At 50.4% G+C, this 16,249-nt stretch overlaps 1 long non-coding RNA gene across 2 annotated transcripts in view; it reads left to right on the forward strand.

Annotated features, from left to right (window-relative positions):
• Nucleotides 1-348: 348 nt before the first annotated feature.
• The window catches only part of LOC311583616, a 38,790-nt gene continuing 22,889 nt past the window's right edge, over nt 349-16,249 (forward strand). Inside the window, exons 1-3 of one of the 2 annotated variants that reach the window (XR_014774604.1) lie at nt 349-467; nt 689-829; nt 1,883-2,360. This is a non-coding gene — a long non-coding RNA (uncharacterized lncRNA). Of the gene's footprint in view, nt 830-1,882; nt 2,361-16,249 lie in introns of both variants that reach the window. The other variant, XR_014774605.1, reaches the window with a different exon arrangement.

A 16,249-nucleotide genomic window follows, 5' to 3' on the forward strand; every position in this document is an offset into this window, starting at 1 on the left:
CCCTCTCTTCCACTTGTGAAGTTGAGCCAGGACCTTTTGGGTTAGTGGATCTCAAGAGGCCACCTATCCTTTGTGTCTCTGTGCTGGAGCCCTACACTCATAGCAGGACCAGAAACAGAGAGCACCGCTCTCAAGGTGGCCCCTTGTGACCTGTTGTGGAGGACAAGCCTCACCCTATCTGCTAGAGCCCAGCACCCACCCTCCCCAGTGCTGGAAAGGTAGGTGGCACCCTGCCACCTCCATGCTGTCGTCACCACCTCAAAGACTGAGAATCCAGGGAGACGGTCTCCTGGCAGCAGAGCTCCTGCTGCCCTGCATGGGTGTGTTTGACTATGCCACACCCACTGAGAGCTGGCTAGACCCTAGGAGTGGGTTTAGGGATCCGATTCTGTCAGGAGCTCAGCATCCCGCTGGGACGTGGGAGCAGATGAGGTGGCTGCCCTAGCCGCTGTGGCTCCTGCTTTTTGGTAAGAGAAGGTGCCTGGCACAGGTGTGTGGCAGGTGTCAGATGTTAGGGGCAACATCCTTCAGTGGGGTTCCTGAACACTTTGGCCACCAGCGAGGAGGGTCAAAGCACCTGGGCGAGTTGTCCTTTTGACGATGGCTGTTGGGAAGACAGTTGTTCAGCCTTTTCTGATGTGGGTGAAAGTGGTGGGCTCCACCCAACATGCCCATTTATGCACACCAGCTCCCTTTTGGCCAGCCTCAGTGGACAGGATATGGAATGCATGCTAACGAGGACAAACCTTTTCACGGTGCTGAAACCTGCACTGGAGCCATGGCGATAAAGATGCAGAGGTAGCCTCTGTCCCAACTGGCCTCGTCTCAGGTAGGTCCCCAGATGCCATTTCTAATTCTAGAAAATTTCATGTAGCCAAAAACACACTTGAAATTTTGTCTCAGCCAGGAAGGTCTGAAAAAAAAAAATAAAACAAATAAAATAGCAGAGCAGTGGAAGTGCACACCTTTAATTCCAGCACTTAGGAGGCAGAGGCAGAAGGTCTCTCTAGTTCAAGGCCAGCCTTGTCTACAGCGTGAGTTCCAGGACAGCCAAGGCAGCACAGAAAAACCCTACCTCAAAACAAAACAAAACAGAATAAATAAATAAAGTAATTGAAGTGGTGTGCATTGTTTAATTTTGAGGCAGGTTTAATTTTTCAAGGTTTGCCTTGAACCCCTGCTCCTCCTGCCTCTCAAGTTCTGAGATTCCAGGCATATACCACCATGCTTAGCTCCTGAAATACATTATGGATGCAGCATGGCCTTCGGTGGTGTCCACCCGTCGTCTTTTACCATGTGTTCACATCCTTCTCCTACCCGTCTTTCCTCCCTGGAAGATACATCTTGGTTACTGCTAGGCGTTTTCTTTCTTTCTTTTTTTTTTTTGAAACAGTGCCCTCATCCCTAGTTTATGGCTGTGCAGGACTTCCTTATTTGGAGCGACCATGAGTTATTTAACAGATCTTATTGATGCCCATTTAGCTTGTTTCCAGCCTTTGGCAATTACTTTAAATGTTGCAATAAATAACACCCCCCCCCCAGTGTGCTGCTTCAGTGGGTGCTTGTAAACCTTCAGGGGAGCCCCTCCCGGGGAGGTGTGAGGGTCTGAGGTCCTGATTGGGTGGAGAGGGTCACAATGCCTTCCACAGTGGTGTCCCCAAGCTGTACCAGCCCAGCTTTGTCTGCTTGCTCTGCTCCCCTGTGGCTTTGCCAGCAGGCATGTTATCAAACTAAGAGCTTTGCCAATCTGATATTTGAACAAGGCTGTGTCAGTGCGGTAAGAAACTTTAAAGCAGCAATTACATGGCCGGCTGTCTGTTGAGCTGGAGGACATTGTGCCAAGCACGTGGCACACGTGACATGCCTCTCTTTTCTCCTGAAGGACCACTGGACCGAGAGAGCAGTTGCCTATTCCATACAGGAAGAGACTGAGACAAAGAGGAGCCAGGTGCCTTCCTAGGGTCCCACTGCCTCAAAAAGCAAAGTGGCATTTAAACCCAGATCATCCCTCTCCGGAGCCATCCCCAGGGCCCTTCCAAGGAGGCACTGAGCCCCAGCCGTCCATCCACACTACCTGCTCCATGACACGCCTTCTCTTCTTTTAAAGCTGACCTTGTCACCAGGGTAACGGAGAAGACTCCAGCTGCTGGGAGGAGTTCCCTTTGTGGAATCCTTGAGGTGACTCCATGGAGTCACCGTCTCCATGACCCCAAATGGCTTTACACAAACTCTGAACTCTGATCCTGGCCATCACGGGTGGGGCTGGAGGCTCTGTCAACAGTGGGAGAAGCTTGTTAAGTGAATGTCAATACGATTAAAGGCTCAGATGGTCCAGGATACCCAAGTGACATCACCTGACGGTAGGAAAGGACTCCCTGTGGGGGTCAGGTGGGAGTTGTGGCAAATAGAGCACAGATGTTGAGAGGGAGGAAGGGTGCGGGGGGGGGGGGAGGGGGGAGGAGGTGTTTAGAACCCAGAGGCATACATACCCAGGATGGAGGAGAGAAAAAACGAGAGAAAAGGAGAGACGGCACACTCAGAGGCTGAATGGGTCTATAGACAGTGGGAGGAAATTAAGATTGAGCTACTAGAAACGTTCTGGCCTGTGAAGCCTTCTCAGGAAGCTGTAGATGGCCTTCCCGAGGGTTCTGAGTGGCAGGTTTGTCACTCAGGGGAGAATAAGATGCATCGAACACCCACATGGTGACAAGCTTGGCTATAGGTGTCAGGGACAGGTAGGGAACTGGCAGAATGAGAAGCAGATGGCCTCTGCCCTGGGGCTTGGAAGCACACAAAGAAACTGGCCCAGGTTAGCTCAGAGGAGCCCTTGTCTGATGACTCTAGGGATCCACAGTGGGACCACATTGGCAGAAGCTAGAAGGTGTATGTGTGTGTGTGTGTGTGTGTGTGTGTGTGTGTGTGTGTGTAGTCCTCACCACTCAAACACACATGAGGAGGTGTAGCCTGCCTGGTGTCTGCTGTGAGTGATGGTGGATGGCCTTTCACCTGGGGCATCCTAGTCTGATCACAAAAGTTGGAGAAGGAAGGTATAGATCTCTGTAGGGTAGGTGATAGAGACCAGACTGAGCTCTGCCATTGTTTGGGGTACCATCTTGTCAAGGGACTCTCTTTTCCAAACCCAGTCCTGGAGGACAATGACAAAGTTGCTGGAGGATTAATGGAATGTCCCTGCACATCAGAGGGCTCCATCAGTGTTCCTTACTTTTGTCCCAAGGTCATGGGAAGATCATAAGATCCCCTTGGCTGCTCTTGACCCTAGGAGGAAGCGGGAGAAGGAGAATGTATGGGAAAGAGAATTGGTCCTATCGCCTGGCCCTTGAGGTCCTTTCTCAGTGGAGCCAGGAGAGCTTAGGGTGGGAGAGAAAGCTAGAGTGGACAACTAGGATAGCCGGTGCTAGGTCGCACCCAGCCCTTGTACACCCAGGGCCTCTCCTGCGGTTCTCAGGGCAGAGAGGAATTCCTAGAGCTGCCGAGCTCCTGGCAGGGTCCAGGACTTCTGCTATTCCTGCCAGGCCCAGGCTGCTGGTTGGCATACAGACAGGCAAGCCGGCAGGCAGGCTGGCTGGCCAGCGGGCACTGCAGGAGGGTAAATTCCACATTTGCATTTGGATGTTCCTGGTCCCAAGGGCCTCTGACCTTTACAGCTGTTACTTCCGCCCCTCTTCCAGGCCTCCTGGGCTCAACCATGCTGACCATCAATGCCCCAGCCTCATAGGCAGTTGTCCAGGGACCTGGGAAATGCCCTGCAGACCCCCTCACCTTACCATCCTCACTTGTCCTAGTGTATCCTGACTCAACATCAGCTGCTGCCCCCATCTCCCATCCCCCACAACCCCAGAATCTCCTCCACCCCCACCCCACCACAGCGAGTCACTGACAGAAGCACAGGCAGCCCAGGCCCTTGGATTAGCAATGTCAAGGAGCCTGTCAGTCGCCCCCGGGGCTGCTATGACGTCTCCCCGGGGAATCCCCGTCTATGCTGAGTGGCAGCAATGCTGAGCACTGAGCACTGTCAGCTTTTCTGGGCTCAGCAGTCAGGCCTGCACCTCTGAGAGTAGAAATGCTTCCCAGCCCACCTGGTCCCCAAGGACTCTTGTCACGGGTGGCTTGGCTAGCTAGCTGACTGAGCAAATCCCACAAGATTTTGATAAATTAAAACCCACCTCCAGGATGGCTTAGTGCAAACGATTTCTAGCTCTACAAGCCTAAAGACCTGTGTTCGAATCCCTGGAACCCACAGAAAATCTGGGTGTGGTAGAGGGTACAATGAAGAGGCCACCACTGATTCGGTGAGATTCCCAAGGGCAGAGTCATGGAAGGAACATAACACCTGATGTCTTCCTCTGGCTTCTGACCATATGTACATGCATATACACCTGCACATGCAAAATTTATCTTTTTCTTTTAAAATGTCAGTATTTTGTGTGCACGGGTATTTTACCTGCATGTCTGTTTATGTACCACATGTATGCCTGCTACCCTCAGAAGCCAGAAGAGGGTGTTGGATCTCCCGGTGTTGGAGTTAGACAGTTGTGAGCTGCCATGTGGGTCCTGGGTATCAAACTCAGGTCTTCCAGAAGAGCAACAAGTATTGTGAACTGCTGAGCCACCTCTCCATCCCCCACTTAACAAATCTAAAAACAAAGCCCATGCCTCAGACTTGGGGAGGGGAGGGGGTACTCTACTCAGTCCAGGAACACAGACAGAACACTGACTCCTTTTAATTAGTGTGAAGAATTGAGCTGAGGGTTTGAGGACTGCCAGATAAGTACTCCAGTACTGAGCTACAGTCCCTGCCTGACTCATTCTTTTTTAAAAAAAATGCATTTTATTATCATTTTACTTATTTGCTTTGTATGGTGGGGGTGGCGTGGTATGTCACATGTGTAGAGGTCAGAGGGCAGCTCGCAGGGTTCAGTTCTCTCCTTTCTCCTTGTGGGTGCTAGGGATGGAACTCAGCTGTCAGGTGACTTTACTGTCTGAACCATCTCACCAGCATGGCCAGATACCACTCTGGCCAAGTGTACATGCGTGTGCAAATGTAGGTGCATTCGTTCGTGCATGTGTGTGTGCATGCCTGCTGTGTGTGTGTGTGTGTATGTATGTGTGTGTGTGTGTTGTGTCTTGATGATTATCAGGGGTTGAGTTACCTCTAGAGATTATGCTGAAGTGCCTGCCCTCAATACTTCAGAGTAGGATCTATTTGGAACTTGGCATTGACCATGCAGACCTGCTGAGGTAGGGTGATCCCGACTCTAATATGCCTGGCATCCTTAGGAGGGAAAATAGTAAAGATATTGACACAAGAAGATGATGTCACATGACAGCAAACGCAGGCTGAAGCCTCTAGGCTCCAAGTCAGGGAACAGTAAGGAGAGCCAAGAAGAGGAAGGGAGGGATTGTGTCCCCAGGACAGGCCTGGAGGGAGGCCTTACCAGGACTTTATTAAAGATTTCAGAGGCGGGAGGTAATCCACTATTGTTTGAAGGCGCCCACGTTGTCATTAGTTACAGCAGCCCTAAGACACGAATGCAAGCAGGGACAAGGGCCTCAGGCTGCCGTGCTGTCAAGAGAACAAGGGAGAGATGGCAACAATCCAGGAGGTTAGCAGGTGAAAACACAGCATCGGGCTGGGGGGGCTGAGAGAGCAAGTAACCAGTCTTGCACATGTTTGCTCCTACCTGGCACCGTTACAGATCTTTCTGTTTCTTTCAGTGTTGCCCAGACTAGCCTAGAATTCTTGTGCTCCAGAGTCCTCCTGACTCTACCTCCCAAGAGGCTAAGCCTGCAGAGGTGGGCCACAGCATTGGCTTGTGACAGGTCTACAGGCAAAATTCACCGAATCCTACCAATCTCGATGCCAAGGCTGTGATGTGGTTTTGTAGACAGGGCTCAGAGAAGTTGATGGTGCGTACTGGTCTATGGCAAGGGAGGATTTGAACCCAAGCCCCTGGACACCAGACCCCACACACTTAACTATCACTGTATGTAAGAATCAAGCAAGAGGTTAAAGGCTATGAGGTAGGAACCACTTGGGGAGAGAAAGAACCAAGTGTTCTTTCCAATACAACCTTGTCATGCAACACCTTCCTCTAGAGAGCTTCCATAGCTCCATTTTCTAAGTCTAAGCTTCCTCATCTGGCACATGAGGGACACCCACACACCTGCTTCTCACCCTGCTGCAGCTGCAGAGAAACCAGTGGGGGTCAGTGAGTCAGAAAAGCTGAGCTAAGCTAGGCTACCTGCTTTGTTAGTTATGAATGTGACCTTTGACTCTGGCACTTAACCTGTGACATAGGAATGGGACCAGGGCACCATAGTTGAGGGAGGGCTTTGTGATCCACAGAAGCTGGAAGTCTCCTGCCCGCAGGTTTCCACTGGGCTTCCCTCTGCCCTTATTGATGAGGTTTCCAGGCTGATCTTGATCTGCTGGTGTGTCTCCCTGTCACTGTTCACCTGTGCCCTTGACTAGGTGCCTTTCCCAGAATTCTTTGCTCTCCTTCAAGATCCACCTGGAGGCATCCTCTGCTCTAGCTCTTTGGGTTAGCTATCCCCACACCAAGCCCTCTCAGGGACATCTCCCACCCTGGAGACTTATCTACTGGAGACAGTATGCCCATTACCTCATCCTTTCCTCATGGTGACAGCAGCTCAGGCACATAGGGATCTTGCCTCAGTTTATCTACCTCCACAGTACAGCTGCCTAGTGCAATTTCTCTATCCCCTGCTCCCATTGCCTTTTGTCATTTGTCTATCTGTCGTCTAGCTGGTCCCCAGAGCCCCGACTGGCTGCCCTGTCATCTCCTGTCAACCATGACCTCAACAGGGGGCAGGGAAGGGGCAATCCCCCCTCACCATCTGACAAGCAGATTACAGAGCTGTCTTTCCCAGAAGACAGTGGGTGACAAGGGTAATTAGTTGCCTGCCAGATAGCCACCTCGATGAGCTGCCTTGGGGGTTGGTGACAACTGTGTTTAGTGTCTCCCTCCCTATCACAGTTCTGGGTACAGGGGTCCCTGTACTAGCCACAAAGTCCACTAAAAGGAGCTGGCCAGCCATGACATCATCTCATGCTGGGGGCTTTAGGAGGCCTGAGTTCCAGTCCACTCCTGTTCTGCTGTGCTTGTAATCAGGTCACTTCTATAAACCCTGGTGCCAGGGGTACGGGGGGGGGGGGTCTGGGTGGGGCTCAGTGACCTGGAAGACATGATGCCTGGAGATGTCCCTCCTTTGGGTGATGATGTAAGCTCTCCACTCCCCAAAGCATACCCTTCACCCCACACGTCATATGCTAGTCACAGGACAGTTTGTACATGGCTGCCACAGCCCTGGGTGGAGTAGGGCTCGCCTCAGTTACCTACCTGCTCTTTGCTCCATGGCTGACCAAGGGGCATGACTGGAAACTGACCAGGTAGAATTTAGAAGAAACATTACTCTTGAAAAGTAAAAGACACACTAGGATAGGTAGCTTTCTTTTAGCCTCAACCTCCATTTTTCTGGCCAGATATTGTAGACATGATGTATGGAGGTAAAGTAGCCACTGTGCTACTGCAAGGTAGAAAGCCAACATTCAAAGCCAGAGACATCTTGAAGCCAGTACTCCAGCCTTGGGCCTTTACCTCTGGAGCCCTTGTTATGTCAGAACGCAGCTTTCTGGTGTTCTTTGGCTTGAGATCAAAGACACAAGAGGTTCATTTCTAGCTATGGATGTCCCCATTGTGCCAGGTCACTTTAGGCCTGTGCCTGAGTGGCATCACTTGGCACCCGTGGATGGGAAAGCTGAATGAAGAAATAAGGGTCAAGGTTGCTGAAGTTCATGGGGATGGCAATTGTCACATCACTAATATAGAAACCTGCTGTGTCCTCTACATGAAGCATCATCTCACATTGTCCCCACAGAGATGCCACAAAGCAGAACTCTGCCCCCATTTCACAGATGACAGAAACCGAGTCCCAAAATAGGTTCCATGGTTTATAGGCGGTGAACAGGCTTGCCTGAGCGTGTTGGCTCCAGAAGGTGCCTTCAGTCCCTCACCCCCTTCCCCTGATCTCCAGGGGCCCAGCCTCGTCTAAAGTCTCCTGTCCTAAGAACTTAATGGAAAAGATAGCAATGGTGTTGAACAGAGATTCCCCAGGGACCTCTGTGTCTCACTTGTCACATGTACCTGTGCTCAGCTTGGGGAGCCAGGCAGGATGAAAGAGGGGACCCGGAGAGAGGCAACTGGATGGCTCATGATGGGCCAGTCTGTAAGGAGTCATATCATGGGTCTCTCTGATGTCAGCTTCTGAGATCTCAGGGTACCACAAAGCCCCACCTCTCTGTCTCCATGGTGGCCCTCTGGGTTGATGTCTGTTCATTCCCCTGTGACCTAACCAGGGAAGAGAGTGTGGAGAGGAAGTCAGGGCCAATCTATCCCAGAACCTTTAGCATGTGGCTCTCACTTGCTCAGCCAGCCACACCAACATGGTCAGTGGGATGTCCTAGGGTGGAGAAGCCATTAGGCCAGTAGTCCCTGGTTCTATGGGTACACACTGCTTGGAGGAAAGGAACCAGATCCCAACATGGAGGATCAAGGAATAGCCAGAGGTAAAGCTGATGGAGGAGAAAGGCAAGAAGCAGAGAGGAGGCTGGGGATGCAGCTAAGTAGGTAGAGCGCTTGCTTAGCATATGTGAAGCCCTGGGTTCAATCCCCAGCACCACACAAAGGCCTCATGTGCACCCCTATATTCTGGCACTCAGGAGGTAGAGGCAGGAGGATCAGAAGTTCAAGGTTTCCCTTGGTATCATAGAAGTTCAGGGTCAACCAAGGCATGATGGCTAATGGATTGTTGTTATTGTTTTTCGAGACAGGGTTTCTCTGTGTATCCTTGGCTGTCCTAGACTCGCTTTGTAGAGCAGGCTGGCCTCGAACTCACAGTGATCCCACACCAGGCTGGCTCATGGCTTTAATCCCAGCACTCAGGAGGCAGAGACAGGTGGATCTCTGTGAGTCCAAGGTCAGCCTGGTCTACAAAGGGAGTCCAGGACAGCTAGGGCTACACCGAGAAACCCTGTCTCAAAAACAACAACAACAAAGTTCAGGGTTAGACCAGGATAAAGAGAGAGAAATCAGTCTGTGAGGAGGCCTGGCTGGCACATCGTGAGGGACAGGAGAAAGAAGTTAATGGGAAGTGAGAAGCTGGCCCTTGAGTTTTATTATACACAAGGCCATTGGAGGGATGGACAATGTCCCAGCAAACAGAAGTGCACCAGGCTTAGAACTACCTCACCTTTCAGCTTCTCCTGACTCAAGATTCTCAGTCTCTGAGGCTGTAGCTAAAAACTGAACAACTCTGTAAGTTGAATGTGTTGGCCACATGGAGATGTTCATGGGGCAGTGACCATGGAAGGTCTGTGGTGTCCTTCAGTACCACAGGGAGACAGGAAGAAGAGGTAAGAATCCTCCAGGTTCAAAGCCAGCCACACACAGCTCTTGACGTGGCTCTGACTACCAACACCGTCAGGGAGACAGCAGCTCTGATCACAGATCATGATCTGAGAGGGAGTGCTGCCACTGCTTCTGAGGGTGGGGGAGGGTGTCCAGCAGCACATGTGTTTATCAGGAGGCTGTAGGTCGGCTCTAAGTGTCCTCCAAATTCTGGGACACCAAAGGCCTGTGTATGTGAAAGGTTTGGTCCCCAACTTGGCGTTATTGGTGGTGGAGTGGGGCCTAATGGTAATTTTTAGGTCTTTGGGGTGTGCCCTGGAAGGGGAGAGTAGAAATCAGCACCCTCTTATCTCTCTTTCCTTCAGTGACGTGAACAGCTTACTTACTCCATCCGCTGTTGCCTCATCACAGGGCCAAAGGCAACCCCGACCTGAGGCCTCCAAAACTGTGAGCCAGAGGCTTTTCTTGAGTTAATTGTCTCTGGTGTTTTGTTATAGTAACAGAAAGCTGACATGTTGAGGGGAAAGGCCAATTACCAGCCTTGTCTTCTCTAGGCGGGGCCCCTTTACCTGCTTTTCTTGGTGTGCTAGCTCTCAGTTCCAGAGATTCCTGTGAATTAATGCAATATCCACGACGATGCCCGCAGTGGCTGAGGGACCTTTTGCAATGTTTAAACAATTCATACTCCTCTTATATTTGTATATATAAATTTAGATATAACGTTCATGGAATATGCTGCTGATTTTTTTTTACTGCTTTATGGATGCCGAACATTACGATTGTTAATTCTTTTAGAAAAAAATAGTTAACAAGATTTTATTAAATTTTCAAAAAGATTACTAATTCAGATTTGATTTCAAATGAGGGTTTCAACTATCATATTAATTGTAATTTCTATTTTACCTCTTTGTCTCAATGAATAATTCTGAAAGTTAGAAAAAATATCTTTGGGGACAATATTTTAGATTCTCATTTGCTGGAGAGATGGCTCAGTGACTAAAAATACTTATTGCGTTTGGAGAGGACCTGGGTTTAGTTCCCGGCACCCATATGGTGGCCTGTAACTCCAGTTCTAGGGAATCTAACCCTCTCTTCTAGCCTCCTCAGGTACCTGCACACGCAGGATACATGCAAACTCACGCAGGTACACATACATTCACTAAATAAAATTTTTACAATTCCTCTGGCTATAATTTATCTTTGATTATTTTTGTAGTTGTTGGACATCAAGCCCAGGGCTTTCAGAATGCAGGGGAAGCAGCCCATTGCTTCTCCAGCCCCTCAGTTTATCTTTTGGTAAAACTCTACTTCTTTCATTTCTTTGGATCACTACCATTACTGGAATTAGTCATTTTTGGTGAAATGACTACATGGACATTTTATAAAATGAAATAAGATTTTATGAATTATGTATCGCACTATCGCTTGTCTAAACACAGCCGGCCCTGTCAGTGGGCTACCCAAACACCAGTTTCCACTCGTTTAAAAAACGGGGCCTTACACACACTTCTGTTTTGCCACTGTGAAGGTGTGGATGTCGAGGTAGGAGAAGAGAACATATTTTATTTAACAGCTTGTTTGGTTTGGGAATATTTAGGCATATGGTATGTGGGTCTTCATCAGCAGTCCCGAAAATTTCAGAGGCTGGTCTGGATTAAAATAAAATCGCTTTATCGACTTGTAATTCATATGCTATTAAAGCCCATCATTCTAGCTGCTGGAGAGATGGCTCAGCAGATCAGAGTATGTACTGCTCTTGCAGAGGACCCGAGTTCGGATCCCAGTACCCACACTGGACAGTTCACAACTGCCCGTGGCTCCAGCTCCAAAGAGTCTGACTACTCCTTCTAATCTGTACGAGCCCATGTGCAGGCACACACTTACATACACTCATATGCACACTAAAATTTTTTAAGTGCTGACCCTTCTAAAATGGACACTTCCATGATTTTTAATATATTTCCAACCATTCTTTAATCACCATTAATTCCTAAATTAAAGCTCATTACCCTTTTCAATGTTCTTTCATTTTGTATTATGTACCAAAGTTCATGCCTTTTCATCGCTGAATAATATTCTACTGTGTGGCCACATCCATTCATCATATAATAGACACTTAAGTTATTTCCATTTTGTCTCACTCCTAAGAACACTCCCGTGCAACTCTTTGGGGGACATATGTTCTCAGTTCTCTGAGCCGTGTACCTGAGAGTGTAATTGCTGAGGCATATGGTAACTCTATGGCTTGTTTTCTGAGGAACTGCCAGGTGGGTTTTCCAAAACAGCTACGCCATCTTGCATTGCCACAGACAGTGCACAGGGGTTCTAATCTCTTCCCACTCTTGCCAACACTTGCTATTGTCTGCCTTGCTTTATATTCCAGCCATCTTAGCGGGTATGAAGTGGCTTCTCATTGTGGCTTTGATTTGCATTTCCCTGGTGAGTTGTGCTAAGCAGCTTTGCATGTGTTTATTGGCCATTTGCAGATCTTTGGAGACATGCGTATTCAAATCCTTTGCCCATTTTTTAATTAGGTGATTCAGGCCTGCATTTATGCTACCAGGGATAAAGCTGCAGTCGGTCAGGAAGACCCCATCACAGACACCTCAAATGCTTTTCCAGCAGCCTGGGCCCTTTGGGATGGCCACATTTATCCACTGGCCTTTACAGAGCTACTTGATGAAGTTCTTGCCCTAGCATACGTGAGGGCCTCATAAATTGGGTACGGTGATATATACCTATAACCCTCAAATTTGGGAGGTGGAAGGCAGGGAGTTCAGGAATTCAAGGTCATCTTCAGCTATATGTGGAATGTGAGGCCAGGCTGGATACTTGAGACCCTGTCTCAAAAAACAACAGGGGCCTGAGGAGATGGCTCAGTCAGTAAGGCGCTTGCCATAGAAGTACTAGGACCTGCGTTCCATCCTCACCACCACCCGTGTAAGAGCTGTGGTGTGTGCTTGTAATCCTAGTGCTGTGGAGGCAGATAGCGGGGTCACTGGGGTTTGCCGGCAAAGCAGTCTAGGCAAATCAGAGAGCTCCATCAAAAAGAGACCATATATCAAAAATAAGATGAGATGGCTCAGCAGTTAAGAGGGCTTGTTGTGTGAGAGCCCTCTCTCTCTCTCTCTCTCTCTCTCTCTCTCTCTCTCTCTCTCTCTCTCTCTCACACACACACACACACACACACACACACACATGCACACACACACACACAAAATGTGGAAAATAAGTTTAAAAAATAAATCTTAAAACAAAGGTAGTGAGCAACTGAAGAAGTCACCCAGTGTCAACCACTAGCACATGCCCCCTACATACAGTAAATTAATCAGTTTAATTAAATTACCACGCCCCCAAAAGGCAGCTGCTATGTTCCAGGGCCCTTGTATCTCCTCTTGTCTGCAAATCTTCCTCTAGAATCTCTCTTACAGAGTGATTTGCTGACCCCGTTGGGCCAGAATCAAAGAGGCCAAGGCTAAGCGGTTGGCTTGTATGGTCCACACTGTGCTTCCTAGGCCTCGGCTGTGCACACCTGGGCAACTCAGTTTCCCCACCATCAATAGCTCGCCTCTTGCCCTGGAGCAGAGGTCTTGAGGCTATGGCACTAGATTAGGGATTGTGAATAGTGCTAATTGGAGGAAGTTCTTGGGGTGTTTGGTAGAAATTTGTCCTTCCATAACCTCTCCTGCAGGAGCCCAGGGCCCCAGGACAGTAAGTAGCCCAGGCAGCCCCTGCACCTCAGAGTGTGGAGCCCTCATGCCTGGAGTGGAGGCCTGGACATCCCTGCTCCCAAACCCAGCTGTCCATCTGTTTCTTCCTTCTCTTCTGGGCCAGCCAAGCCTCCTCCCGAGTGGCAAGTGGCTTGTGACTGCTCAAGGGATGTGAGAGGCCCTGGGAAAGTGACACAACACCCCTTAATTACTACCTTCCTTCTGTATCCCAGCACCTAAATTTAGCCAACAGAGCCTGGGCACTGGGGATGAAACTCCTCCCAACCCAGTCCCTTGTCCTTAGGGGAGGGAGAGCCAACCCCCCCCCCAGCCCCCCTCCCCTACCCCACCCCATCCCGGAGGGGGACTTCTCACTAGCCCAGTCAGGATTCAGGATATAATAGAGGCCAGTGGGGGCATTGAGCTCCAGGAGGGATCTCCTCCCCAGTGCAAGTGGCAGGTGGCAGCTGGGGCCACTAATCACCAGGGGAACAGAATAGCCCTGCTGCCCCACAGGAAGCCTAGGAGGGAAGGCAGAGGGGAGGAGTGGTCAAAGTGTCAGGGACACTGGATCCTGATTTAGACAGGCTCAAGCTCTCAGCCTCTCTTCTACCACCTGCCAGCTGTGCAGCCTCTGGCTAGTCAGCCAGCCTCTCTGGACATGTTTCCTCATCTGACTCCAGTGCACCACCTGAGTAAAGCGGCTGTGAGGTTTCGATAAGATGCCGCAGACAAAGCACGGCGCGTCGAGTGAACATTGATGGTTCCAGTCACGATGTCCATCCAAGTGACATGTTAGCCCTGCAGTGGGCCCTAGGTGTCTAGACTCCTCCTCCAGTGCTCGTTCATGAAGCCCCACGAATCCCTCTGTAGTCACTTCCCCCTTTCTCTTTATCCAGGGTCTAATGCAGCCCAAGCTGGACTCCACTCACTATGCAGTTTGAACTGACCCTCCTTCCTCTATCTCCTGTGTGCTAGGAGTGCAGGCACGTACCTCTGCACCTAGTTTATACAGGGCTGGGGACTGAGCCTACAAAGGCTCTGCAAGTGCTCTACCCCCTGAGCCACTTCTGCAGCCCCATGGTGTGACTCTCAACACCAGCGCTTTAGACAGGACACACAGAGACGGCAGAACTGCCCTCTGTCTGCAGGTGCAGGATCTTCCTGTAGTGCCTAGAGGGATCTACCCTTCTTCCAGGTCTGCTCTGAGCTACTCACTCCAGGAAGCCCTCCAGAGAACCTCCACACTCTGCCTGCAGGCTCCCCGGCTACAGAGGTCTCTTGTCAGCCACATACCTGTCCCCCTCTCCAAGAACTTTAGGAAGACACTTGTTTCTCTGAGTCACTGGGGCTCAAAGCCACTGATCTTCATTGAAAGGAAGAAAGAAAGAAAGAAAGAAAGAAAGAAAGAAAGAAAGAAAGAAAGAAAGAGAAAAAAAGAGAGACACAGTTGGAAGGAGCTGGAAAGAGTGAATGTGTATCCAGCTAGCTGTGCATCTCAGGCATTGGCAGTGGTTTTAGCTAGGCATGGCGGGGTCAGGCAGGGATTTTATGGTGGGGGGGTGTGTGTGGAAAGGTCTCAGGTCTTGGCTCCACATAAATAGAATAGGTGGCAGAGCCAGCCTCCTGGAGGCAGGAGGTCAAGAGAGAGAGAGAGAGAGAGAGAGAGAGACGCCATTAGGACCAGGTCTACCATGCTGAACTGTCATGGACAATAGCTTTTCACTCAGTGCCTGAATTCACAGTCAGGTGTGGTCCTCCTGTGGCAGGAGCTGGGACACATCATCACGTTGTACTCCTACTTCTGGTTGGCACGGGAACTTCTGGGTGCCAGCCTTTAGGGGCATTCATCAGTGAGGCCCAAGAAACCCCTACCCCTTCACTGCTCTGGGCCCAGGTATCCCCTGCACCGACTCCAGGCTGTCACCAGCCACATGGAATTGAATTTAAACCTACAGGCAGGCACTAGCATCAGCTTGCCTAATAACTAAAGGAATCGGGGCACAAATTAAGCAGATCTCAGGTTCAGGCCCAGCCTGGGAAGAGCCTATGCTCCCAATGCCTGGCGGCCTCTGACACAGCACAGGATGCAGATTTTTTTCCCCTTGAGCTAGAGTCACCAAGCCTCTTTCAGGAGTGGGAGGTGATACATCAGGTGGGCGGGGGGATGCTCTTTACAAAGTAGGGAGTGAGAAGCCACACCCCTGCCAGGTCGTGTCCTTCTTGAAAAGGCCTGCGGGGTCTGAGTTTTTCACTCGTGATGTCACTCCCTGTGGTGGCGTGCTCCTGATGCTGATGATACAGGGCAGCTCATGTGTTGTGGGCAGGTTTCAGGTACCACGCACTGTCCTAAAATTTGACACACGTTGAGTCACCTCTTGCTCACAGTGCCTTAGGAGATGTGATTGTGAACCAGAGGCCTGGCCGGGTCAAAGCAGTGGGCCTGCCGGAACTGGGGCGTGGAGTGGGGAGGTTTCCATCAAGACACTATGAATCCATTTGTTTGTTCACCCTGCACAGTTCCACCTCCTACCACAGCTCTCTCTGTCTCTGTGTGCCCCAGGCCTGGGGTGTGCTGCCCATTGGAAAGTCGATGTTGGAAGGAAGGTCCCTGTAGCCCCCTGAGAATGCCCTTACCAGCTCCTCAACCCTCCCAGAAGGCCCTGTGACCTCAACGAAAGCCCACGTGAAGAGTCACAGAGACAGCCCAAGCTGCAGGGTAATGTTTTCCCAAGTGCTTCCTGTTCCTTCTCTCGCTCATCATCCAGTAAGGGCATAGAGAGGCGCACTGGCCTTGAACAGCCTCTCGCCGGGTGACACAGTGAAACGTTGTTGCTGTGAAGGGCAGAATCTAGGTTTCCATCCCAGCAAGGGGAAGAGACAAGTGCACAGTCCCCTCATGGGAAGCAGGGTACTGCAAGGGAGCACCCTGGGATCCTCATTACAAGGCAGCGTTGTGATTAGTGTTGTCATAGGGTGGTCATTCACTACCACCCACCCAGGTAGGGACAAAGGGGACCAATGGGACGTGGGGAGTAGGCTCGGTGAGTGAATCTACTTGCCGCTGAAGCCTGATGACACCGAGTTCAA

The sequence above is a fragment of the Acomys minous genome (genome assembly GCF_964271855.1).
Source record: "Acomys minous genome assembly, chromosome: 2".
NCBI lineage: Eukaryota > Metazoa > Chordata > Mammalia > Rodentia > Muridae > Acomys > Acomys minous.